The sequence below is a fragment of the Peromyscus leucopus genome, chromosome 8a (genome assembly GCF_004664715.2).
Source record: "Peromyscus leucopus breed LL Stock chromosome 8a, UCI_PerLeu_2.1, whole genome shotgun sequence".
Lineage (NCBI taxonomy): Eukaryota > Metazoa > Chordata > Mammalia > Rodentia > Cricetidae > Peromyscus > Peromyscus leucopus.
In genome coordinates this window covers 20,361,761-20,381,287 of record NC_051085.1, presented here as the reverse complement: position 1 = coordinate 20,381,287, position 19,527 = coordinate 20,361,761, and the positions used below count along the sequence as shown (strand labels likewise).

At 38.9% G+C, this 19,527-nt stretch overlaps 1 long non-coding RNA gene across 1 annotated transcript; it reads right to left on the bottom strand.

Annotated features, from left to right (window-relative positions):
- Nucleotides 1-7,876: 7,876 nt before the first annotated feature.
- Nucleotides 7,877-18,571, bottom strand: LOC119086880. Its single transcript, XR_005090266.1, has 4 exons — nucleotides 18,515-18,571; nucleotides 17,473-17,577; nucleotides 10,921-11,178; nucleotides 7,877-7,994 (listed from the first exon to the last, which is right to left on the bottom strand). It is a non-coding gene; the product is annotated as an uncharacterized LOC119086880 (long non-coding RNA).
- Nucleotides 18,572-19,527: the final 956 nt, after the last annotated feature.

The window sequence follows — 19,527 nt, the reverse complement described above, 5'->3', positions numbered from 1 at the left end:
TTGTTGTTGTTCTGATAAATTTCACTGAAGGTATTTTTTCAAAGCATTTAAAACAATATTTTTGTTGTTTTGATGCCATTTCCCTCCAGTGCCCAGGTTGGCCTCAAACTCTTGGGCTCAATGGATCCTTTTGGTTCAGCCTTCTGTGCACGTGTAAGCACACTTGCTGTACCTGTTGCTCATGCCCAGTTAAGACATCTTTGTCCCTTGGAAACTATGTTCCTTCAAAATTGATGAGTGAGGCTTCTTTGAGGTCTAAGGTGGTGGTGATTGTGATTGTTTGCTGTGGCTAGCCAGGATCTCACAGAGCTCTGCCTGCCTCTGCCTCTGGAGTGACTAAAGGTATCGCCACACCCAGCTGAGGTCTACGTGTAAAGACTATACCTTCCAAGATGTGAATGTGCCAAAAATATTACCATGTGTTCAGGATGAGTTTGACACAAATTTGTGACTCCATCTTGTCTCAGCTGGAGCCATTTTTGATTTGACCGGAAATCTCAATCTCTCTCTCTCTCTCTCTCTCTCTCTCTCTCTCTCTCTCTCTCTCTCTCTCTCTCCTCTCTCTCTCTCTCCTCTCTCTCTCTCTCTCTCTCTCTCTCTCTCTCTCTCTCTCACACACACACACACACCCTTTTCTACCTTTCTACGGTTGAAAACTCCCATGGGAAAGTACTCAACCATGTTCTAGAAAACTGAGGTCAAGATGCCCAGCTAACTGTCTCTTTTCCTTCTGTTAATCTGCTTGCTTGTTCTACTTCCCCCTGCAAATGCTGATCAGGATAGGGTGGCAAAAAGCTCCCTGTGGAAAGCAGTCAGGCTACTCTGTGAGAACTGTTTCTCTCTAGGCACTAGCTAGCCAGCTAAATAAAGATTCTCAAATTCAGACTTCTACCCCGCTGAGTGCTCTTTGGGTCTCTGCAACAATGGCAGGAGGGTTTTTTTGTTTTGTTTTGTTTTTTGTTTTTTTTTTCTTTTTCCCGAGACAGGGTTTCTCTTGTGTAGCTTTGCGCCTTTCCTGGAACTCACTTGGTAGCCCAGGCTGGCCTCAAACTCACAGAGATCCGCCTGCCTCTGCCTCCAGAGTGCTGGGATTAAAGGCGAGCCCCACCACCGCCCGGCCGGCAAGAGGGTTTTTTTCTCCCCAAGAATACCAAGCATGTAAATTCTACACCAAACCAGAGAGTAGTTTGTTGAACGATTTCTAGTGAGGAACTTCCTCACCCACCTATGTTTGTTTCATTTTAGGCAACCGTTTGGAAGTTCAGGGAACAGGTGGACCCTTTAGGGTAGGTCTTCTCACTGCCACTAGTCAAGATATTTCCTCACAGGCACGCCCAAAGGCTAACCAAATCTAAAAATTTCCTGGAAGGTGGACCTGGGCCTGGAGGTTTATCTCATGGATCATTCTAGGTCCTATCAGGTTGACAGTCAACACTAACCTTCACAAATAACCTGTTTTTCCTGAACTTGGAGCTTCAGCAATGACAAAACTATGAAAGGAAGGGAGCTGTAGTACATCAGGAAACAGAAAATAGGCTGCAGCTGCTCCATTAGCTTACTTCTGACTTTTCCTTTTTGTTCAATACAGGACTATAGCCAATTTGATAGGGACCACCCACATTCAGTGTGGATCTTCCCTCTCTCAGTTAATCCTGCCTTAAAATGCCCTCAATGATCTGCCCTTTGTGTGTTTCCTACATGATCCCAAATGCAATCAAGGTGGCCATGAAGATCAACCATCATATGTTAAACTTTTATTTATTTATTTATTTATTTATTTATTTATTTATTTATTTATTAGTAATAGTTTAAAGCCAGAAAGTAGAGTGCAATTTGTGTGGCACCATCATTCAAGTTAGCAGAAATACCTATCTCCGAGCATCCAGGCACTTGTAAAAAAAAAAAAAAAAATGCTAAAATTAAGCACAAAATGCATTCAGTCAGATCGACATCAACTTTCAAGGTATCTGAAAAGACAGGTTGCATGTGTCAGCGACCACACTTAGCTGATGAGCAAGAAGCACTCAGTGACATGGGCACTGTTTAAACCATTGCAAACAAAGCAGCGTCTCACTGAATCCCTAGCTCTTCCAGGCAGTCCAGGCCCCAAGACAGAATGGGTTTATAGTTACATGAACTGTCTCTTCGGACATATGATGTAATTAGTCAACATCAAGGATTAATAAACAAGGAGCAGAAAGAGGAGAGAGGAAGGAACAGATATTTCACTTAAAGGATGATTCAGATTATTATCCATTCTTTCAGCTCTGCTTCCCAGGATCAAAAGACTGGATACTCTGTAATGAAATGTCAGAAAAGAAATTCTATTTTTTACTGCAAAGTCTACTGCAAAAGGCAAAAGCACAGAAAACTATGTTTAATATGTACCACATGACAACATAAACTCTCCCATATTTAAAAAATAAAACACCTAATTATTCTCTGGAAATCAACCATATTCAGATATCTAGACTCATATCCCCTAGCTGTCTAAAATAGTCACAAGTATTCTAAGAGCAATCAAACAGAGTATACCATTTTGTATAAATTCCAATGTACAGTATAAACATTTCACACACGTGGTATAGAAGAAAAAAAAACCGTATTTCTTGTACTAACTGTGTGAATGGACTGCATTTAAAAATGGGGGCATGTTTAATAGGCAATCTACTAAGGGCACACTTCATTTTTATTAATACTTATTAAGCCCCTACTGTATACTGTGTTATGACAATAAAATACAGTACAACTTAGTCTGCTAGGAATTCATTATTCTCACCATCTTGTTAGATAGGCAACTACTTAGTATTAAGTAGGTCGTTGAGGAAAGCATTCTCACAGGGACCAATCCAGGTATCTTCTCACTTCATGGTAACTCCAGTTCTCATGTGGGCACATGTTTGGAAGGATTGGTTGTATGTAACCATGTGTCCTGGGACTGAGGCACAAGTTCCATTCTTTAAGTTGCAGTCCTTCATCCTACTCACACACTTCTTTCTACTCCCATCACTCTGATGAAAGCATTCAAAACAGCTAGAAATTGAAAGCTGGGTATACATGAATTCCTTGTACTATCTTTGGAAAACCTTGTCATATCAAGCAAAACTATTCTAAAATTCTTAATATTTAATTGAAAGAAAACTGAATGGTGGATAATGAGCTTTCATTGAAGATATTTTCAAAATGTTTTGACAGAATTATTAATAAGCTAAATATTTTAGGACACTTAAAAACAACATCAAATGCTAATATCTTCTGTTAGGTATTTTCCTCAGACCAAAATAGAAATAAGATTTTCTTGGAGACAATTTTTCTCTACTCCTTTTCAGTCTATGCTTGAACCACAAGAATAAAAATATTTTCTAGGATCTCATCCATTATCTGTCATGCTTCCAGCAGGATTGCAAAAGCATGTGGCCTAGACCATCCTCTTGTTCACCATACGGTACCATGTATTAGAGGATAATTAACATTTCAGCCCCATATTTTTTTATTATGATAACAAAAATAGACCCATGTGTTTTCAAACACCCATTGGAAGGAGATACCACCTGGTGTCACTGTCTGGCCCAATCTCGGTTTCCACAAAGGGAACAAAAGTCCAGAGAGTTTAAATTGCTGGAGTGAAATCACAAAGCTAATAGAATTCAAGTCAGCATGTTGGGAGGCATTCACCAGAGAAGACTATTCAGGCATGGGTTTAAGCCAATAACCAGTCTTTATTAGCTGGCTGGCAGATACACTGGTGTTTGGGATCCCAGTGTAGCCTCGAGCCTTTCTCAGGGTGAGCTTTTAAGTACAAAAACCATGTTCTGGGCTGACATACTTCAGTTAACAAGAACAGTTAGCCAGAAGAACTATAGAAGCTAAAAACCAAGGTTAGTACATTTAGAGAGTTTCACAAAACTATATGGACTTTGATGGATTAGGCCTCTGACTTAGTTTCAGCAAGTGGTGCTGTCTATGTGGTGAGTTTTACAACCTTGATGGTACTTCCATCATGCAGTCAGTTGTGCTAAGGTCTGGGGACCTACCATGGTATGGGGCCCTGTTATAAGCAGGCAGCCTTCCCTTATTCAATAGCCTAAAGATGCATGATTGCTTTTTAATTCTGTAGAACTCAATTTTCAGAAAAATTTTCACTTAGACTAAATATGAATCAATAAAATACTTTTCAAACAAAAAAAGTGCAAAGCCAGTGTGAAATTGGAAAGATATAGAGTTGAATGAATTTCATTCTCTATGAATATGCATATATGTCTCATTGCTTTAAGGACAATGCACTGAAATGGTGTTGAAGCAATCAGTGGAGATGGGAGATCCCATTGCCAGCAGGGACAGTAGAGGAATGCCATGAAGAACAAGGTTAGCAAAAACAACCTGCTCTGGTTGCTCTCAACTCAAAAAGAGAACTCTGTCTGCCTACAGTGAGAGGAGCCAAGCCGAGGTCAAGGTGGGAACTGTTAGAATGACCAGCCATCCATTATGGAAAGAGGATTAAGAAAATCTAGGGTCCAGGAAAGATCTAGAAAGACAAGAGAAAGGAAGTGCAAGCCTGGGGATTCAGGAAAAGGGTATATATATATATGGATTCTGAATCCCATCCAGGCAGAAAATCTTGGCAATCTCACTCTCATGGACAAGAACACAGCATCAAGACAAGTGAAGTCTATCAGGAAGAAATGAAGAAACAGAAGAGCCTGCCTGCTGTATTTTGTGGAGGATGTTTCACAGGTCTTTCATGTCTTGGTCTACCCAGACCACAGTAACAAATGAGCATCAACATGACAGCTCTTTATAATACAAAGGAATTCCTCATATTTCTGAAATCTGGGAAGCCCAAGACCAAAGGACCAGCAGATTCAGTCTGAACAGAGTCTGTTTTCTGTCCTTAAGATGCTGCCTTCTTACTGTGTTCTCACAGAGTAGAACACAAAGAGGTTCTCTTGGGACTGTAAGAGCCCTGATTCCAACCAAGCACTCTCCTCTCTTGCTCCCAATGACTTCCAGGATGTCTTCACCTCCAGGTAGCACATACTAGAGACTGAGTTTAAATATACGAAGTTTGGGGTATTATTCTCATATTGTAGTATCACACCTACTCAACCCAAAACAATTTCTTTTAAAAAATTTAAAATAAAACTATAAATTGAGAAGAAATACAACTGGGCAGTGGTGGCACACGCCTTTAATCCCAGCATTTGGGAGGCAGAGCCAGGCGGATCTCTGTGAGTTTGAGGCCAGCCTGGTCTGCAGAGCAAGATCCAGGACAGGCACCAAAACTACACAGAGACACCCTGTCTCAAAAGAAACAGAAAACAAAAAAAAAATTTTAAACCTTAGAAAACTCAAAATAAGCTCAGTTAGTGATGGTCTTAAATAAATAGGTAATGGGCAATTTATAATAGAATATATGTTGTTGGTTGTTTTTTTACTCTTTGGTGGAACCACTGCCACCCAGCTCCCAAATAAATCACACATAGAGGCTTATTTTTACTTATAAATGCCCAGCCTTAGCTTGGCTTGCTGCTAGCCAGCTTTTCTTACCTTTAAATTATCCTATCTTTGGCCTCAGAATTCTTATCTTTCTCTATTCCTGTATACATTTTCTTTCTTTCTTACTCCATGTCTAGCTGTGTAGCTGGGTGGTTAGGTGGCTGGGTGGCTAGGCCATGAAGTCCTCCTCCTTCCTCTTTTGTTTTGTCTCCCCAGATTTCTCCTTCTATTTATTCTCTCTGGCCACCAGCTCTGCCTATCCTTTCTCCTGCCTCACTACTGGTCATTCAGCTCTTTATTAGACCATCAGGTGTTTTAGACAGGCACAGTAACACAGCTTCACAGAGTTAAACAAATGCAACATAAAAGAATACAACACATCTTTGCATCATTAAACAAATGTTCCACAGCATAAACAAATGTAACACACCTTAAAATAATATTCTACAACAGATATATACTTTACAAGAATTGCTGAAGCAAAAATTAATCACATTTCTAAGACATAAATCTTCAATTATGTCAGGGTAGGAATAATAAATGGCATATTCTCTGACAAAAGTAGAAAAACATAATGATAATGGTTGAAACAGAAAGGCTCCCTTTGTAGAAAATTAAAAGCATGTTCTAAACAATAATTGAATTAAAAGAAGATAAGTCTCCAAATAAAGAATATTTAGAAAATTATTCAAAGTTATAGCTCTTTCTATTAAAATGTGTTAAGATGTGACAAAATTATAGAGGCAAACTCATATACTTATATTTAAATGACTTGATAGGAGAAAATAAATAAAAAACAACAAACATTTTAAAAAGTAAAACAATGTCAAGACAACAAAAATAATAAAAATAAAACTATAAATTGAGAAGAAATACAGCTTTATTAACAAATGCAAAGTCTTACAATGTTTCTTTCAAAGGATATCAGCTCTTATCTCCCTTATGATGGTTTAGTAATTACTAGGAAGATATATACACTTACGCAAATTTTTGCCAGAGCTATCCTTTGACACACATTGTTCACTGAGTACTCAATGTGAATGTTGAGGGCTCCTGACGCAACTTCAAATCTTAAAGGCTCATCCTCCCTAGCAACTCCCCCACCCCCCAATTCCACCCCACCTCCTCACCCCCCCCCACCCCCACCCACCCCCACCCCCCCTGCAACCCCAACCCCATGTACCTGGGAATCTACTTGTTTTCATCCTGTTTAGTTTTTTGTGTCAGGAACACTGCCCATAAGCAATTGGTGATTCATTCAGTGCTTATTAAATTTGAAACCCAGGAGTCTGCTTCTTAGTTAGCACAAACAAGTAAATCTATTTATTGATCTGGTTATCCAAGACCCAGCTAGAATCCAAATCCTGCCATGATCACACATAGCTTCTGCACTGTGGCTCTCTGCTGCCCCCTCTTGGTTCTAGTCAGGATTGTTTCAGACACTGGGACGTGGTTTTAAGCTTTTAGTAAGGTAGAAAAATTGCCAAGTATTTGAGTGCTCCTGATCCTCACACACAGATGAATGAAATTGTCCCATTGTAGAAGCAGGATGTATCTTTTTACTGTATTGTTTCGGAAACCAGCTTCATTCAGTTGAGTATTTTCTAGATGAACTTTGGTTTTCTAAAGAAAAAAATGTTTGACTTACTGGACTCTCCCAGTTCAGTGATTGTGGCATTTTTGATTCATAAACAATTCTGAAGGACTATAAAACTAAAGTGTACATATTCAGGGGGCGTCTACTGGGACACTGCGTTGTGTCCAATTTCAGGAAAGGACTGAATGAACCCAAAGAGGCAAGTGCAGTCTACAGATAGATTTCAGATAGCCACCTTTTCAGCAAGCACGAAACTTCTGGAAGCCTACACCTGTGATGAATCAATCCCTATGTGTGAAGGTCTGGTTATTTTGGTCCACAGAGGCAACTCTAAAGGATCCTTGTAGCTCTTTAGCGTATCAGGCAGTCAGGTGATGCTGCAGCCCTGCCTGCTTCTCACTGTGCCATCTGCTTGCTTCCTCTCCCTGCCTCGGGTATCCATCCAAAGGGTCTCTTTTGCCAACATCCTCATGCTAATTTTTATTCCACAGTCTTTTGGGAGCCCAACATGCGGCAACTGTGAATGTAACTGCATAAAACTGCTCACGAGGTCACAGGAACAGAGGTAGAAAATAGTACCTAAAAGTATTTCATTGGGCTGAAGAGATGGCCAAGAAGTTAAGAACACTTCCTGCCCTGCCAGAGGAATTGAGTTCAGATTCCAAGCACACATAATGGGTGGCTCATAATCCCTTGTATCTCCAGCTCCAGGGGGATCCAACCCCTTCTTCTGGCCTCAGATACTCACATATATCAGGTATACATTTACACAACGCACAAACATATGAATAAAAAGCTTTCATTATTTTATTTAGCGGTTCCATTCATCACCTCCATGTTATGTGGGTTTACGGATGTCCATGCTATCCAGGTGACAGGAGACTCACACCGAAAACTGCTCCTGGGGAAAGAAATTTGGGAGACAAGAGTTGAAGAGAGGCATTGTTTGCGGACCAATAAAACCAATAACAGTGACAATCATACAAAAAAGACTTCAAATGCCCAGGTAGGTGTACACAGTGGTCAAAACCTTATAGTGGTTCTCACCCTTCCTAATGCTGCTGCCCTTTAACAGAGTTCCTCATGCTGTGGTGACCCCAGCCATACAATTGTTTCCGTTGCTATTTCATAACTGTGCTTTTGCTACAGTTATGTGTCATGAATATCTATGTTTTCCAATGGTCTTAGGTGACCCCTGTGAAAGGGTCGTTTGACTCCCTAAAGGCATCTAGACTCACAGGTCAAGAGCCGCTGCTCTAAACCCAAGCTGCTCCAAAGCTTGTGGCTGATTCCTGACACAGGATACATCAGCAGCTGCAATGTTCAGCCCTCAGACACTTTTCCACTGTTACTGATTCCTATCACCATGCTTCAGGTCACAAACCTGAACATCTTCTCTATCACTGCCCATGTTTCTGCTGTTAACCTGTCTGTCCTTACCAGACTCCACTGTCTTCTAGCTGTGACAGGAAAACACACTAACCACTCTCCTGTGTTACTTGTTCTTTTTTAGTGTGCTTCCTGTGGGTACAAATTTCTATATTCCAACTCCGAACTATTGATATTTTTTTCTGATGCCTTATTATTCCATAGGACATACTGTTTTTGTTGCTGATCCACTCTTGATTAACCTAAACTATTGCACTACATCACATGTGGTAGCCCCTGTCTGTAATCCCAGCACCCAGGAAGATGAAGCAGGAGGGTCACTGCTAATTTGAGATCAGCTAGGGATCCATGGTAAAGTCTATTCTAATAGTTTAACCTGAGTCCAAAAACAACAAAAATGAATGTAAGTTTTTCTGTTTGGTTTTAAATGAGATGCTATCTCTCTTTTCTTTCTAGTTTATCATCATCATCATATCATGATCATCATCATCATCGTCATCATCATCATTATTTTAGTAATGCTGGGGATCAGACCTGAGTCCACATACAAACAGTCAAGAGCTCTACTACCACTGAGCTTCAGTCTAATTTCACTTTAGGAAATACTTTTAGTGTATGAACTATCACTTAGACCTTTTATAATTTATTGGATAGGTTAATTCATTCTCCCTAATGTCTTATTTTATTCTCAATAGAAATACAAATGACCTACATACCATATTTAGAGAAATAATATATTTTAAAGGTGTTTTCCCAAATCATGACTCATAGACTGTAGCATGTGTTTGTTTTATTTCAGGGAGCAGAAAGTGTTGAATTCATATGAATTTGGGAAATGTTAGATTAAACAATGTTAAATAGGCTTATTCTTGGATTTTTCAAAGAATTTGAAAATAAGGGGGCGAGCAATTGAGGAATTTTTGAGGCAAATTTTGAGGGAAGTAAAAAGAATTTTTCAAAGTCTTTTCTCTATCTTATGAATTACTAAAATGAAACTACCAATCCTACCTGGGAAAGGTCAATTTGAGACTGTCCTTACTTTTTTCTATTCATTTTTTTCATTCATATTTTATTTTTGAAATTAAATATCTTTTTTAATCAACATGCAAAATACATATTTATTGAGTCCCATACAATGTTTCAATACAGGTGTAAATTGTGTAATGTTCAAATCAAAGTAAATGTATCTGTCTTCTGAAATATTTATCTCTTTTATAGCAGAAACACTAAAATTACTTTCTTTTGCCTTTTAAAAAATTATACAATACTGTAGCTGGTGTTTTCTCCAGTCCCACCAGTGCCTGCAACTGCTCAGACTCAAATAAACACACAGAGGCTTAAATTAATTAAAATTGCTCAGCCATTAGCTCAGGCTAACTATTGACTAGCTCTTACATCTTAAATTAACCCATTTCTATAAATCTATACCTTGGCATGTAGCTCGTGGCTTACTAGTATCTTACATCTTGCTTCTTCTGGTGGCTGCTGGCAGCATCTCCTGACTCAACTTTCCTGTTCCCAGAATTCTCCTCTCTGTTTGTCTCACCTATATTATACTTCTTGCCTGGCTACTGGCCAATCAGCATTTTATTTATCAACCATATCAGAGCAACATATTCACAGCATACAGAGTGATATCCACAGCACTTCCCCCCATTTTTTTTTCAAAAAGGAAGGTTTTAACTTTAACATAGTAAAATTACATATAACAAAACAATTATCAAGCAAGAAAAAGTCTATTTGTATTTAGCAAAATTAAAGAAAATATTCTATCTATCCTGTCATTGTGAGTCTAAGGTTTCATATCTAACTTATCTTTTATCATAACTAAGAAATTATAACTATCTAGCCTTATACTACATCAAAGACCTCAGAAGGATGTAATATTACCTAAATAAATAGGAAGTTTATTTTTGAAATTAAATATCCTTTTTAATCAACATACAAAATACATATTTACTGAGTCCCATACGATGTTTCAATACAGGTGTAAATTGTATAATTGTTCAAATCAAAGTAAATGTATCTGTCTTCTGAAATATTTATCTCTTTTATAGCAGAAACACTAAAATTACTTTCTTTTGCCTTTTAAAAAATTATACAACGCCAGCTGGGGAGATGGTCTAGTCAGTAAGCTGCTCACCGCACAAGCATGAGAATCTAAGTTCGGATCCCCACACCCATGAAGAAGCCAGAGTGTGGCAGAGATGGGAGGATCCATGAAGCTCACTGGAATGTCAACCTAGTCAAATGAATGAGCTCCAAGTCTAGTAGACCTTGTCCCAAAGAATAAGGTGAAGAAAAATTGAGCAATGCCACTGTAGCCTCCACAGGCACACACTCACACTTACGTGTGCCACACTCACACATACAGTCCCTTATGGTTAATATATTCTCACTCTGCTGTGCAACAGCATATCAGAAATCACTTTTCCTACCTTAACTGTAAGTCAGTGACCATGTTTTCCCAGGCCTCCTGCATGTTTATTCTTCCAGTCCCTGGAGGCTGCTGTTCCACTCTCAACTTCTGCGAGGTCAATTTTCTTGAATTCCAGATATCAGGGAGATTCAGAGACATTTGTCTTCTTTCTGTATCATTTCACTGAACAGTATCATTAATTTCCATCCATGTGTGATAAGTAACAGGGTTTAATCCTTTTTTTTTCTGAGGACTGCTATTTTATGTCAGGATCCTCCTTTCAACAAAGATAAACAATAGTATTTCACTTCCTGAAATAGTTCCTCAGAGAATATGTCACCACCAAATCAAATGAGTTAGTCTTTTTTTTTTTTTTTTTTTTCCTTTTTGGTTTTTCAAGACAGAGTTTCTCTGTGTAGCTTTGCGCCTTTCCTGGATTTCGTGGATCTCGATCTGTAGACCAGTCTGGCCTCAGACTCACAAAGATCTGCCTGCCTCTGCCTCCCAAATGCTGGGATTAAAGGTGTGCGCCACCACCTCCCGGCCTTGAGTTATTCTTTATAACTGTCCACATTTCAAGAATTGATGAGACTGCTTGTCAGTTAAGATGTAAAGTGGGCTCTGATTTCCAGAGAAGATACCACTTTAAAAAATTAGTGCTGAAGATCCATCTCAGATATGCACAAAAGCTAAACAATCCTCTTCCATGCAGCCACACTCCCAGCCTCCAATTCACATCTTTTAAGAAATATAGAATCCAAGTATGTGCATTCATTTTATATGATTTACTTTGTGTTTATGGGAATTTCTTCACATTAGACTTTAGATGTTGATGAAGTATTTTGACCTTTATACTTAATGTTTATATTTTTTTGGAAAATTATATCTAATGTTTCCTTCAGAAGCATCCCATATGAAGTATGAATGATCCAATTAAATGCATTAATTCCATCAACAGTTGCTAACTGAAACTCCAAGATCATTAGCTAGATGATGGAAATATTAAAGCTATGTATTTATGTATCTGTATGTATATGTGTGTGTGTGTGTGTGTGTGTGTGTGTGTGTGTGTGTGTGTGTACGTGGCGGGGAGGGAGGTGTGGTGTTGTGGTGAGTGTGTGTGTATGTGTCTAGCCCCTGCTTTCCAGGTAGGCAGACACATAAATGTATTCCATTTAGACTGTTGTAAGGTAGCAGAACACACAATCCTCAAAATGGCACAAAGCGTGTGGATTCTTTCGAACTGAAGACAGCTGACAAGAAGGGGATTCGAGAAAAGCTTTGTACCCTACCTGGGTTATCTAAGAGAACAGAATGTACAAAGCTATCCTCTTATCCCCACCAGAAAGGACAAAGTGCAGTTGCCAAAGGCACTCTAAATTCACAGCAGCCTACAGCCAGCACTGGGGGACTCTGCATAACAAGCTTTATTATGAGGCCATGACTAGCATTACTTCATCATAGCTGAGCCTTCCCAACATTTGCTGTCCTTAGAGACTGAACACCCCCTTCCCCATCATGTTATTTTTTGCAAAAATTTACTTTTACTTACTAAATGTTATGAATCCAATCAAACCTTTGAGTTGTCCACCTCTGGGTATTCTTATGTGCTGCTGCGGGCTGCAGGAATATATCATAAGAACTCAGCTGGTTATGGCAAAGTCACTACCTGGAGAGATCAGGGAATTCCTCCAGAGGAAGCCAAATTCCAAGGAGCTTTTTGTTGTTACTTGGCTTGTTATATATCAGCTGTCTTCTGTTATGAAAATCATGTGTGCCTTCATAGTTTTCCCAAGTGACTTTTCCCTAAGAAGGGCTAACAGTGTGGACTGATCACTCTCTGGACATACACATTCCAGGTATTTGGCGAACTGCCTCAGGAAAGGCTTTCTCTGGAATCAGATATCTCCCTTGGCCACTTTCAAGGACTAGCAGTAATAACAGTCCACATGCAAGTCTCCTGATTGGAGACAAATTCCACAAGTAGACACCGCCTAGGTCAGGTGGATGCTCAGTAATAGCTTTACACAATTTAGCTCGGACCCTCCTTTCTTACAACCTTACTAACTTTATAGACCTCTAACTCCTTATCTAACCACTTCTAGGACTATTTGGATAACCTGCACTGACAGCTATGCACAGCCAGAACTCCCGTTCAAGCCTCCTTGTAATTATCATCATTGGCAGCATCCGGCCAGGTCCATCCCCAAATAGAGGAAAGTACTTTATCAGAGATACCTCTTGTACTCTCTAAGAACAGATTTAAGCATCCGGCTACCTGTTTGAGAAGGCCTGGCGGATATGCCAATTAAGCTTTACTTCCTCCTTTCCCAAACCTCACCTCTAGTTCCAGATCTCCCTTTAACTATCACCAGAGGCATCTAGCTGTACAGGTAGCCTAGCGACCGAGCACACTTTCCCCCACCCTGCAGAAAAATGGCAGATAGCTTGGACAGATAAGAGGAAAAAAAGAAGACAGTTTCATTTTCTCCCAATGACCTAGCAACTTATAGATTCTCAACATTTTCTACCAATCACGTTCAAGATTATAGTTGAACATGTAAGAGCCCTCTTCTTAGATATTATCTGAATTTAGCCTTTAGTTAATTCATTTCCTTATTGGTCACTTCCCTTTGGGGTTGCAAATGATAATTAATGGTTATTGCCTCCCTATGTGATTCTTATCACCCCTCCATTTGACCCTGGAAGCCTGGTTTTGCACTGCTAAGAGAATACTGCTTGTAAGTGTAATACCAGGACTTCCAGGACACGTGAAGGACAGAGAAGAGAAAAGAGAACAGAAGAACTAGATGGGTAAAAACTTGAGAGGAACAAACTGAGACAGGAAAGAAGTAGATTGAAGGGCTAGAAGAGAGTACTAGAAAAACGAGATGGAAGATGAGGAAGAGTAAGATGGGAAAGCCCTAGCTGGGTAAGAATAATTTGAAAAGGACCTAGATAAGGCAGAATTAAGACAAGAGAATTAAGATAAAACTTAAGAGGGAACAGTAGATAAACAGAGAAAAATCAGACAAGAAAGGAGCTAGGCACGAGAACAGAACTGAAGCTGTGTATATGTGGATGTTATGCCAGAGGAATTAAAGCAAGTGGACTATAGAGCTCAGTGTACTGAGATTCTATTTCCTGAAAATAGTCCTCACCGTTAGTAGTTCTCTCTCCTGAGCCCCTGGGATGTATAATATTAAGGCTGGTTCCAACTAATATTATACAAGAATGTGCAGTGTGTATACTAATAAACTCCTTTGTTTTTCTCTTGTTGGCCTGCCTCTTGCCAGTTCAGTTTATGAGGACATCAGCCAGAGAATCCACAGCATGAAGAAGGAATCTTCTTCTTCACCGACCACCTCAGACTTTTCTTAAGCACTGGAGTATCTGGCAGATAGTTACACAAATTATTTTTATGTTTTCATCTGCATTAATTTAGACATGACCAAGAGAAGTTCAATTTATAACTAGGGATTGCTTTTCTCATAGTTATAATTAAGAAATTTGATATAAAGTAATAGTTGTCTAGTTACTTCCAATTAATGTTCATCAAAAATTCTTCAAAATTCTTTGTCATGTTGGGAGAAATGGCTCAGTAGTTAAGAACACTGGCCTCTCTTCCACAGAACCTGGGTTCAATTCCCAACACCCACACGGCAGCTCACAGCTGTCTGTAACTCCAGGTCTAGGGGATCTGACACTTTCATACAGTCATACACGCAGGCAAAACACCAAAACACATGAAATAAAAGCAAATAAATCATTATAAATGTTTTAAATTGTTTGTGGTTTTGGAACTGAGCATAATCATAAGATGAATTAGAAAATCACAAATGTTTTATATTCATATACTTTATGCCTAGTTTCTTTTCAAACACGAGGAAGCTATGAATTAAAAAGCAATAGCTTACTGCAAATATAATTAATAAACACTGATTTTTAATATCCAAGTTTGGTTTATTGAGATTCTCAATAAATTCATTTAATTGCATAGTTTTGAAACTACCTAATCACAGTTACAATAAAGTCAATGCAATTTCAAATTTTTTCTTTTGAATTAATTACAGAATTCAGGAAAATTTCAAGTATCAAACAAATGTTTCTGCATGGTTTTCATTTTTCCAAACATCAGTATTTCATTTTGCTTACATTATACAGTGTGTATGTTTGCATACAAATATGCATATTTTCATGAACTTTTAAAGAACAAATTCCCAACATAATGCCCCTTACTCTTAAATGTCTCACTGTATATTTTCGAAAGCATAAAGACACTTTCCCTTATAACAATCCAAATTAAGAAGTCAGTGTTTCCCTAATTCATAGACCTATTCACGTTTTATGACATCTCAAGAATGACCTGTAAGGCAACAGTAGCTTTGTTAGGTTTAATTATTTTGCTGCATGACCATGTGACACACATACTTATCATGTCTCTTTAATCTGGACACTTCTATTCTTTTCTTACCTAGTTTTTAAAATTTTGCTATTTTAGTTACACCTTAATTTCCTTATTCACAAATGTACATTAATTATACAAAATAATGGATCTCATTATGACATTTTTATACATGCATATAACACACTTTGATCATATTCACTCTCTCTTGTCTTTTTGTTCTTCTTATGGGCAGTTTCTTGATCTTCTGTGAATTACGACTTTTAAAAGCACACAGGCCCTTATGTTGAAGATTGCTCCTTATGTTGAGTTTCTCTGATGTTTAATGATTCAGTTCATATTGAATGGTTTTTGCAAGAAAACGAAAAAACCATAGCGTGTCTTCAGTGTAATCGCATTGGGAGGCTGGGATGCCATCTTATTGCAGCCATGGTGATGGTAAACCTTTGCCCCTTGTATAATGGGGATTTGTTGAAGTTTTCCACTGTGAAGCATTTCTGTGCACTAAAGTAACTGTAGGCTTAATTAATTCCAGAACTAAACTAACTGATGTTTTGAGACTTGTTAAATTTGATTTTATAATATATGCACATTAAGTTTTTAAAAAGTATGCCTAAGGGTTACAGCTATATATGAAATTTTATAATATGTACAATACCACTTTTTAATAATTTCATGTTTGTCTATAATTGGTACTGACAGATTTTAGAAAGTTTCAAAATGTTAAGTGTACCTCACACCCTTTTCAGAGCAACTTCTAAATTTAACACAAAAGCAGATTTCCAGAAGAAAAATTGAGGTGGATATCACAACCCACTAACAAGTATTTGAAAAAAAAATCTTAGAAATATAATATATAGCCATTAAAAATCAGAAGGAAAATAGAAACAGAATCTACATTCTAGGCACATGGATAGAAAAATAAGTTTCCCAAGATCACTATTACTACACATTCAGGAAGATTATTCTCATTGAGTTAGGTAAATTATAATCTGAAAAGGGAAAAGATTTGAAAACAGTATTTAAATAATTTAATCTTGCTTTTGTCATAATTGACATTAAAATATTACACTTAGCTGCACTTATTTCTCCAATTTCCATAAAATCAGACCTGACCATCAGAACCTTGCATTCACTGTTGGCTGTATTAACTGTAGGTTAGAATTTTTATTCAGAATCATTTTAATCAGTCATATGATTGTTGATATACACCAACAAGAACGAAGTTCATTTCTTTTCCTGAATAGCTTTCTTTTCACATGGTAGGGTAGCTTTTCACAGTTATGAGATGCAACTGTGCATCTTATAAATTCAAAGCAAGCTAACAGCTTCCTCTAAGAGAACATGAAGAGTCAGCCTGCGTATGGAACAACTTCAGACTTTTGTTGCTGTTGGGTGTGGTTTTTGTTTTGTTTTTTGTTCTGAGAGTTTCATGTAGCTAAATTGGTCTTAAACTCAACTTCCTGCCTATACCTCCCAAGGGTAAAGATTTTTGGTGTGTACAACTATGCCAGCAATAACCTAAAACTTGAAGTTGCTTGAATATTCAAGACAATTTTGAGTGTCTCTCATATTTACTGTGGGAAGTACTTGTCCTATAACTGCTTAGGAGAAGGAACTCTGTGTGTGTGTGTGTGTGTGTGTGTGTGTGTGTGTGTGTGTGTGTGTGTGAACACTTATATGAAGAGGCAAGAGATTAATGTAAGATACCTTCCTCTGACTCTCCACTTGTTCCCAGACAGGGTCTCTCACTGAACCCAGGACTCACTAGTTGGCTGACTCCCTGACCACAGAGCTCTGGGCCAGCTCTCTGTTGTCCTCCACCAGTCTCCCAACACCTTGGTTACAGACACAGGCTAACCTGCTTGGCCTTTATGAGGATTCTAATTCTGATCTCTTTAACCAATCAAGCCATATCCCCGGGCAGAGAGGAAATTTTTAAATAAATCAAGGACAGAGAGAAATCAATTGAGTCAACATGTGAAATTGATTTTAGCATTATATAAAATCCCTGGTGAGAGGGAAAGGAAATGAGATATTTATAACACGCAAGTGCCCTGAACACAATGTGTTATTCTCACTTCTGTTTGTGTTGATTGTACTAAGGGTCTAGAGCTACTTCTTGGTCCCAATTGATATGCGTTAAGCCACACAGTTATAACCTACCTGATTTTTTCCCCAGTCAATTCAAGTATGGGCCATCAAAGCTCCCAAGTGAGCAGTGTCTTCCCTAAGACACAAGTTTCTCTAGACTTCAGTGAAGCTTTTTTCCTGAATAGGATTTAAGAATAAATAAGCTGCACAATCATTTAAATTAAATTTTCACACTTATTTTTTTGAGACAGGGTTTCTGTTGGTTAAGCAGCGCTCGTGGCTGGCGGTTATGCCTATGGAAGAGAGTGCTGGATGCTGCGATGGCCGAAGAATCACGAGCCATGGTTACCTTTTTAGAGCCTCATTGGGGAGAGAGAGAGAGAGAGAGAGAGAGAGAGAGAGAGAGAGAGAGAGAGAGAGGAGAGAGAGAGAGAGAAAGAGAGAGAGACCACATGGAGGGGAGAGAATACAGGAGGAGAGGGCACAGAGAGGGCACGCCTGTTTTTTAGGCTGGGACGCCATCACAGGGCATAATAAGGGCATAATCTTTACATCCCAGACTTTTATTTATTTATTATGAAAAATAAATTATTTTATTTATTTAAAAAAATATAAAAATTATTTATTTAATTATTATGAAAAAAAGCAGGTGGATGGGAATAGGGGCATCATTTCTCTCAAAAGCTGCTTCCAGCTGACTGTTGGAAGTCGGTTGGCTCTTGGGGGAATGGGGAAGGGGAGTCTTCCGAGGTAGACAGACATTGTGGGATACTATCTGTCATCCATTGTTCTGGAGACATGTATCCCTCTTGGCTGTGGCTGGGAACCTTTTGTCTGACAAGATGCTGGTGACACAGAAAAAAACTTAGAGAGAAAAGAATCATTATTATTTTATGTTGGCATTTATCTGAGGTAGATCCGGCCTGTCCAGATGGATTTTGAAACATGTTAAGCTTTATCAGAGACAGATTATTTTAAAGCACCCGTTTCCTTTACTAGTTCGGCATCCAGGAGACAGGTGATCAATTGTTAAAAACATCTCACAGTAATAGATGTTTACATTAAAGTCTTTTTTGTAGCGCCCAGATGCTTTTGGGTCTGGGGGTGTAAATACCTTTTAGCTGTTGCAGTTCCTTACTTGATGATCTCTGGACTCCGGTTCTGTGGTGGTTCTGTACCATTAGCTGAACAGTGAGTTAGAACAGGGAACTGGGAAGAGAAAAGCTTGTGGTGCATGAGAACTTACTTTTTTTGAATTAGGGACAAGGCAGAGATCAGGGCCCTGTCTGTGTGCACGTGAGAAACACAGGCAGTAGATCTGGAGTGAGACAATGAAATAAAAGCTCTTATCTTAGCTGGAAATCGTTTTCCATTAAGTAACTCTGAAAGTGTAATTAAATCTGGTGAGGTAGGTAAGGCTGTCCTCTGTACCCGATGATAGAGAAAGGAGAGGTGACATCCAAAAATGCCCAGGACTGAGTCAGTGGTTTTAGTGTCCAGAAGGAAAGAAAGGATGACTATCCTGCTGTGTTCTGAGTTCCCTGCCATGTCTGTAGCCAAGCCTAGGTCTGTTGGAGGTCTTAGCTTGATGTACCCATGCGTCTTGTCGCCTGGGGCAGTCAGCTGACTGGTTGTCTTGGTTGGCGGCACTTTTAACAAGGCTGTTGATGGCCTAGCAAGGTCCCCACTAGGCTGTGGCCTTTTCCTCATTTAAAACAGGGACCTAACAGTTTTCAGGAGTCAGCGAGTGTCAGCACTTGGCAATTTTGTTTTCAGGCTTTTATTTCTGCCCTGGTACACCTTAAATGCCACAGATGACTTTTTGCCTGTGGGGTCAGGAGCCTCGTTCTCCAGATGTTTAAGTTTTAGTCGGGGAGGTCTGGGGAACAAGAGACAGATTTTACTCTGTGTCCTGAATTTTTTTTTTCCCTGATGATTGCAGGCTTAAGGACAGCTTTTGGAAAATCTGCCAGGAGGCAGACTATAAACGATCCTTTTGGAAGACTTGCCTGAGGCTATAAGCTGATTTTTTGCTTTTAAGAGACATTCTGATTATTGTAAACTTATTCGTATGGATCTTAGCCACTTCCAGGTCTGTCTGTGTCTCCCAACGCAGTTTGAGAATGA